This window comes from Daucus carota, chromosome 8, assembly GCF_001625215.2.
Source record: "Daucus carota subsp. sativus chromosome 8, DH1 v3.0, whole genome shotgun sequence".
NCBI lineage: Eukaryota > Viridiplantae > Streptophyta > Magnoliopsida > Apiales > Apiaceae > Daucus > Daucus carota.
In genome coordinates, this window is record NC_030388.2 from 8,256,313 (window position 1) to 8,263,206 (window position 6,894).

The window sequence follows — 6,894 nt, forward strand, 5'->3', positions numbered from 1 at the left end:
ACTCTCTAACTTTTGCAATACATAAAACTCCTACAAATAACTATATTTATAGGCATCCAAGATATTCTAATCCTAATTTACTTCGAATCCTATTTATGATAATTACCATCTTTTCCTATCTTGGATAGAAATCCTTCCACAATTAATATTCTACCAAGAATCGGATTACCTCAATTATCATAAATAAGATACCTTCTCCAATTAGGATTCTTGACTTATTTAGGAATTCGGGACGGAACCCAACAAATCCTCCCTCGGCTCGAATTCCCTAAAACTTCAACTGAATCCGAGAATCTTACCTTTTTCCCGGTCTTCATCTTCGTTGCTCCACCATCTAAACTATAGATGTTCTTCTTGTTCATCAACCCTCGTAGAATCAAGCTCTTTCCTTTATACACCTTGCAACTTCGCCCTCATCCAACGAATCTGTACCCTCGTGTTGCCAACACGCTCAAAGATAACACATTTTTTGATGCATCTGGTACATATCTCATATTGAGAGCCTTCTTGATTGTACCATCATGGAGTTTAAGACAAACAGTTCCAACACCTTGAACCTTCATCTTCTCTTTGTTCCCCACAATGATATTACCAAGATCTTCATCCGTGCATAAAGTCTCAAACATCGCTCGATCCCTACATATGTGCATGGAAGCAGCAGAATCCATCACCCATTCTGATTTATTCATCACCGATTCAGGAACGACATCATCACTCGCCATCAAAAACTCTCCATCCTCGATCATATGTGTAGAGTGCGCATCTTCAACTTTGTTCTTTCCCTTCATCTCTTTAAAGGATCTCATGTCTTCTTTAAAGCTCGGACAGAACATCTGCATATGACTCGTTTCACCACAATAATATCACTCAACAGTGGTCATATCCTTCTTACTCGGCCGAGATTTACTTCTTCCTTGTGGATCATTGAGCGCGCGACTCCTCCCTCTTTCAGCACTTTGGACAGCTAAAACCGTCTCACCACTTTGAGAAACAGCATCCTTTGTCATCCTCTCATTATCTCTTAGCGCTTTTAACACATCATCAAGCGTAAGAGACGTCCTCCCCACTAACGACGTCTACTTGAAATATTTGAAGGACTTCGGTAATGATGTCAACAGCAACAGAGCTTGTTCCTCGTCTTTCATCGGCTCATCAACATTAGTCAGATGACATACCGGCTGATTAAAACAACTAATGTGATCATGGAGATTACCTTCTTCATCCAGTTTTAAACTATCTTCAAATTAAGTCGGTTGGTCAACGATTTCAAAGCGTATATGCTCGCTAACTTGTCCCATATCTCCTTTGGTGTCGACTCTTTCAACACGTTATATCTCACATCAGGTGCAAGTGTGCCAGCCTGATTGTACTCACCGCTCTCTTCTGGATTTTCACCCAATCTGTATCACTCATCTCTTTTGGCTTCGTATTTTCCAAGGCATCGTCAAGTCCTTGTTGAATTAACACATCCTTGACGGTTAATTGCCATATAGTGAAATCTGTCTTCCCATCATAGTTGGGTGCATCAATCCTCAATGATTTCAGATCCTCCATCAAGCCAAAAAATCAACACAAGACCAACTAACAACGCAAACAGCCTACTTCGTGATTGCCTCCTCTTTAACGTCGAATCCACTCCTCAAACCTGAGCTCTTGATACCAGTTTGTTAGGATCGCATCCACTATAGATTGAAGTTAATCAAAGACAATAACAAGCACGAATGTAAAGAACACAAACAATTAACGTGGAAACCCCTCAAGGGAGGGTAAAACCACCAATCCACTAAATATGAATGTATTACAAGATTGGAGTCGCTCCCTCACTCAACACTCTTGTATACAAACCCCCCAACTTGATCACAAAAGTTCTCTCTTGTGTATCTCTCACACAACTCTCTAACTTTTGCAATACATACAACTCCTACAAATAACTATATTTATAGGCATCCAAGATATTCTAATCCTAATTTACTTCGAATCTTATTTATGATAATTACCATCTTTTCCTATCTTGGATAGAAATCCTTCCACAATTAATATTCTACCAAGAATCGGATTACCTCAAATATCATAAATAAGATACCTTCTCCAATTAGGATTCTTGACTTATTTAGGAATTCAGGACGGAACCCAACATAAAATACCACACAAAAAAAAGTAGCTTGAAATGACTTAAATATTTAACATCCAACATCCTAGACATTGAAATTAATAGTACAAAGTTTTAGACCAGAATTATCACTTAAAGATCTCTACTTGACTTAAGTGCAAGACTTTAGTCAGGTTTTCAAGGGTTGAACTCAGATTCTGGATATTGTTGGATAACATTTGCATATTCTTCTCAAGCTTGCTCTTCTTCTTGTTTGACTCCCTCATTCTCTTTCTTCCCACTTCCGAAGTTAAATTTTTGTTGTTTGAAATTTTTAATGACTTTTCCTTGTTCTCCTCGTACGAACTAAAAAATCAATTGACATGAAATTTATTTACATGACGACAGGTCTAAAAATGAAATGATGAGTTTGTATCTTACACTCGCATCATCTTCTGCCTGTCGATGAGTGTTGCCTCCACTCTGTTATGCTTTTCTCAGATGTGCTAATTGTGAAACTTAATGGGGCAGACGGGAATTTAGATGATCTTATGGCAATATCTACAGGCATCAAAAAAGAGATAACAGGTTCAGTCCAAATAAAAAATACAACTCCCAAAAACAGGCAAGTAGCTTTTTGAAGAGCTCATTTCTTTGTAAATTGTCAATTTCATTACCATTGGTTTAATGGTGAAAACTAGCATCGCTTTTAGATATCTGTAGTAAGATATAAGTGAATTATCATGTCAGAAAGTTTTGGAATTTATTGTTGAGTTTCAGACTTGGTTTGAATTTTTTTTGTCAACCTTGCAGGTGGAATTAGCTTTAGGAAACAAATCATTCTTCAGAGAACATGGTCTCCCTTTTAACATCCATTTCTTATAAGCACGTTTTCCTCGTGCAGGAAGCTTTTCATAAAAAAACACAAGGCTTTGTGAACGCGGTGCCTTGAATAACTCTTGTAGCATTTCGTCAAAATTAGCTGACTCTAATAATGGAGGAAGCTTGTTATGTAATACATGTGCTCGGGTTTGTTTTCTTTCTTTGTTAACATAATCCACAATATCATTATAAATGTGTGTATATATGTTTATCGCTGCATTATATAAAAGTCTTGTTGTTGTTGCTTATTACAGTCAACAAAACCCAACCAATATTGTGGCATATGCAAAAAGACATGGAATCTCTTACATAAGAGGACTTGGGTGAGATGCCAAAAATCTTGTTTTGTTTTATGATCAATATGCTTTTGGTTAAGTTTCTAACATATTCTATTTCTTCGGAATCTGGGAACCTCCAGTTGTTATTGTCCTTGATGCAAGGCGGATTTTAATTTTGAGTTATCAGACAAGGATAATTTTCAAGCAAAAACAAAGTAATCCTTGGCTGTCAGTTATTTCATTTGAGAACTTTTAATATCCTACCATGTAGTCATCTTGATTTAATTCAAATGTTATCTGCTTGAAAATGATACTATAGTTCAACTATATCTTTGAACCCCATGTGTTTCCTAAGTCTTCATGCATGTCCTTTCTCCTTATACCCTTTCATTGTAGGGTTGCAAAAATAAAACCTATTGAAGAAGTAAACCATGGCCTTATGCTCCTTCTGATTCGATGCATCAACTTTATTGAACCCAAAACCAGATACATTTGATTTTATTCCGCCACCTAATTAACAAAGTATAGATAATTAAATATATTTTTCAAATATAAATTATAAAAAATAATATGTGATTAAAAATTTAGTATTAAGAATATTATAATTATAGGCCCGTGCCTTGCACGGGCTTTTACTTTAATTTGTATAGATATATATTGTTTTTAACGTACACGCTATATAATGGGAAAACTAATTGTGAAGATACCGGTGACATTAAATACATAGAATAAAATTTTCAAATTTAATTTATATAGATGATATGTTTTGTTTTTAACGTACATGCTATATAATGGGAAAAATAATTGTGAAGATAAGCTCGACACCGAGTGCCCAAGTGCCACACCGAGTAAGTATCATTGCCAACCAGGGTTTTCTTTTCTCTCACGTTTTGAGAGTCCACTCCCGTAGTAGGGTTTCAGCCGTCAGTTCTCCGCCTTCCAGATCTTCATCTTTTCACCAATTAATACTTTCGCTCTCTTATCCCTTATATTATTTTACTAGTTTTTCAATAAAACCAGGATCCAATCTTGTTTGAGTACCTTGTTATCAAGGTTGTGTGCCCATCTTTTTGGGATGGTAGTGTGTGCCCATCTTTTTGGGATGTCAGTGTGTTATGTTTTCGTATTTTTATGTGTCCTGTTGTGTCGTTCGATAATCAATCTGGAAAGGATTTATACGGTATTTTGGGAGATCGGTAAGACTTGTATCGATTTCGGAACGATGGTGGATACCGCAAGAGCTCACCTTTCACAACAAATAATTGTTCATGTTTTGGGGGTGTTTGGTGCTCCAGGATTAGTTGATTTGACTGATAGTTCTTAATATTGGGTAACATATGATGCTTATGTGAAGGTCAATTGCGATACTACTAGTTTCATAATTGATGTAGGTTGGATTGCTCGAGATATCATTGTAATACTTTTTAGATCAAAGAATATGAATATTCTATTTGTTAAGTGATCTGAAAACAAAGCGATTATTTGTTTAGTTCATTCTTTGTTTCACAATCAGATTGTAGTTGACAGTTAGGAGGTTTGTCCCAGTTGGGTTTGCATTTTGCATTAATAAAATCCTTTGTTTGTCAAAAAAAAAAGTATCATTGCCAACCAAAAGTATTAGCAAACAACAATTGAGTAGATAAGAATGCGATAATGAAAACATATTTTACTTACGTTAGCAAAGAAAAAAATATATTAAAATATCATCAACAATAATAACTCATTATGATAGTTATATAGTTTGAGTGCTTTATTTTAGTGTGAACAAGGCTACATTAAATTCAATTTCTTCACAATCATCTGTATGATTATTTAATGACTTTTATCTATTCATTTATTGTAGCGTGAAAATTGTCTGGATCACCTAGAGATCTCCGTCCGTCAAAGTCATTAAATTGCCGGGCGGAACAATTGATATGAAGCTAAAAGGCTAACTATACAAGAACATCTCAATTTGGAGGCAGTGGTATAATCACATCAAAATACTGAGTGATACTTTCTTTGCTCAACCACTATGGGTGATTGTGAAGAGATGAATGGTAACCTTGGATTCCTTCGAGCCCTTATGAGGGAAGGAGGGGTGGAATTAGAATCTAAACATGAAGAAACCGGAGACGGTGATTCTAGTGCTGAAGTAATAGATGTCAATGAACTACAGAATAGGATGTGGAGAGATCAAATGCTCCTGCAATGACTTAAAGCGTAGAATGGCAAGGAGGTGTTTGATAGTGCTAAGCAGCACCAGTCTGAGGAGCAAGCACGGAGAAATAAAATATCTCGGATACACGAGGGTTTCCTAAATAACATGGTGAAAATGATGGAAGTATGTAATGCTTAGGGTTTTGTGTATGGTATCATCCCTGAGAATGGAAAACCCGTCATCGGAGCCTTTGACAGTCTTCGTGAATGGTGGAAGGATAAACTTAGGTTTGATAGGAATGGCCCTGCTGCCATCACGAAATACCAAGTTGACAATTCAATTCAGGACAAAGGAGATGACAACTCATCAACTCCCCTAATCCACTCTTTGTTAGACCTTTATGATATATAATACTCTTGTCTCACTTTTAATTTGTCTACTCTGATTCAACACTGTGATCCACCACAGAGGCGTTTCCCGTTGGAGAAGGGCATTGCCCCACCATGGTGGCCTACAGGGATGAGGAATGGTGGCATCAATTATGCATCCCTAATTACCAAGGAATCCCTCCATATAAGAAGCCTCATAATATGAAGAAAGCTTGGAAGGTTGGGGTCTGAACTGCTATGATCAAGCACATGCCTCCTAACATTTTCAAGATCCATAGGCTTGTGCAGCAATCCAAATGCTTGCAGGATAAGATGACAGCCAAGGAGAGTGTTACTTGGCTGCCAATTATTAATTAAGAGAATTCTTTATCACAAAAGCTTTACCCTCATTTTGAGCCACTTAAAACCTGTGATTGCTTACCATGAGTCGTTTCTCATATGTGAGACTAGTGATTATGATGTCGATGAAGTGGAAGTTATCGAGAAGATTGATGTTGAAGAGTGCCAGGCTCATGACGCTAACCTCTTTAACTTAAGAAATGATGTACTGAAAAATAGGCCGATAGTGCCACCACCTGCTCTAGTTAAGGGAGAGCTTGTTGATGGAGTCATCAAATTTTTGCCAGAAAAAAAAAACAACCATCTAATGCACGAGTTATGGCTATGGACAAAGTCACTTGAAGAAAGTTTATCTTTGAAAAAGATACAAAAAAGATCCTGCTCGAAAAATCCAATCCGGCCAATTTGAAGAAAGTTTAAAAAGTCTTATTAGGAAAAAGCCAGTTCCTAACTAGTGTCACTTTATCTGGAGAAAAATCTAGCATGGTTTGGAAAAAACAGTCTTCACCAATTTGAGCATAAGTCTCATTAAAATCTCATCAAAATTCAAATAATATTATAATATCATAATACATCTCCTTTTCTTTTTTGTCGAATTATCATACATCTCCTTATGTATGTATTCTTTCTATCAAAAATGTGCTTTTTACTAAAAATGGATAATTTGATACATATATTTATTATAAATAATAAAGTTTATGTCAAATAAATATTCAATCAATTGTTTAGTTAATAATCTGAAAATATTAAAAATTAATAATATTATATTAGTGTACT

At 36.0% G+C, this 6,894-nt stretch overlaps 1 pseudogene; it reads left to right on the forward strand.

Moving 5' to 3' along the window:
* Positions 1 to 5,404: 5,404 nt before the first annotated feature.
* Positions 5,405 to 6,425, forward strand: LOC108198092 (ETHYLENE INSENSITIVE 3-like 1 protein; annotated as a pseudogene).
* The last annotated feature ends 469 nt before the right edge of the window (positions 6,426 to 6,894 follow it).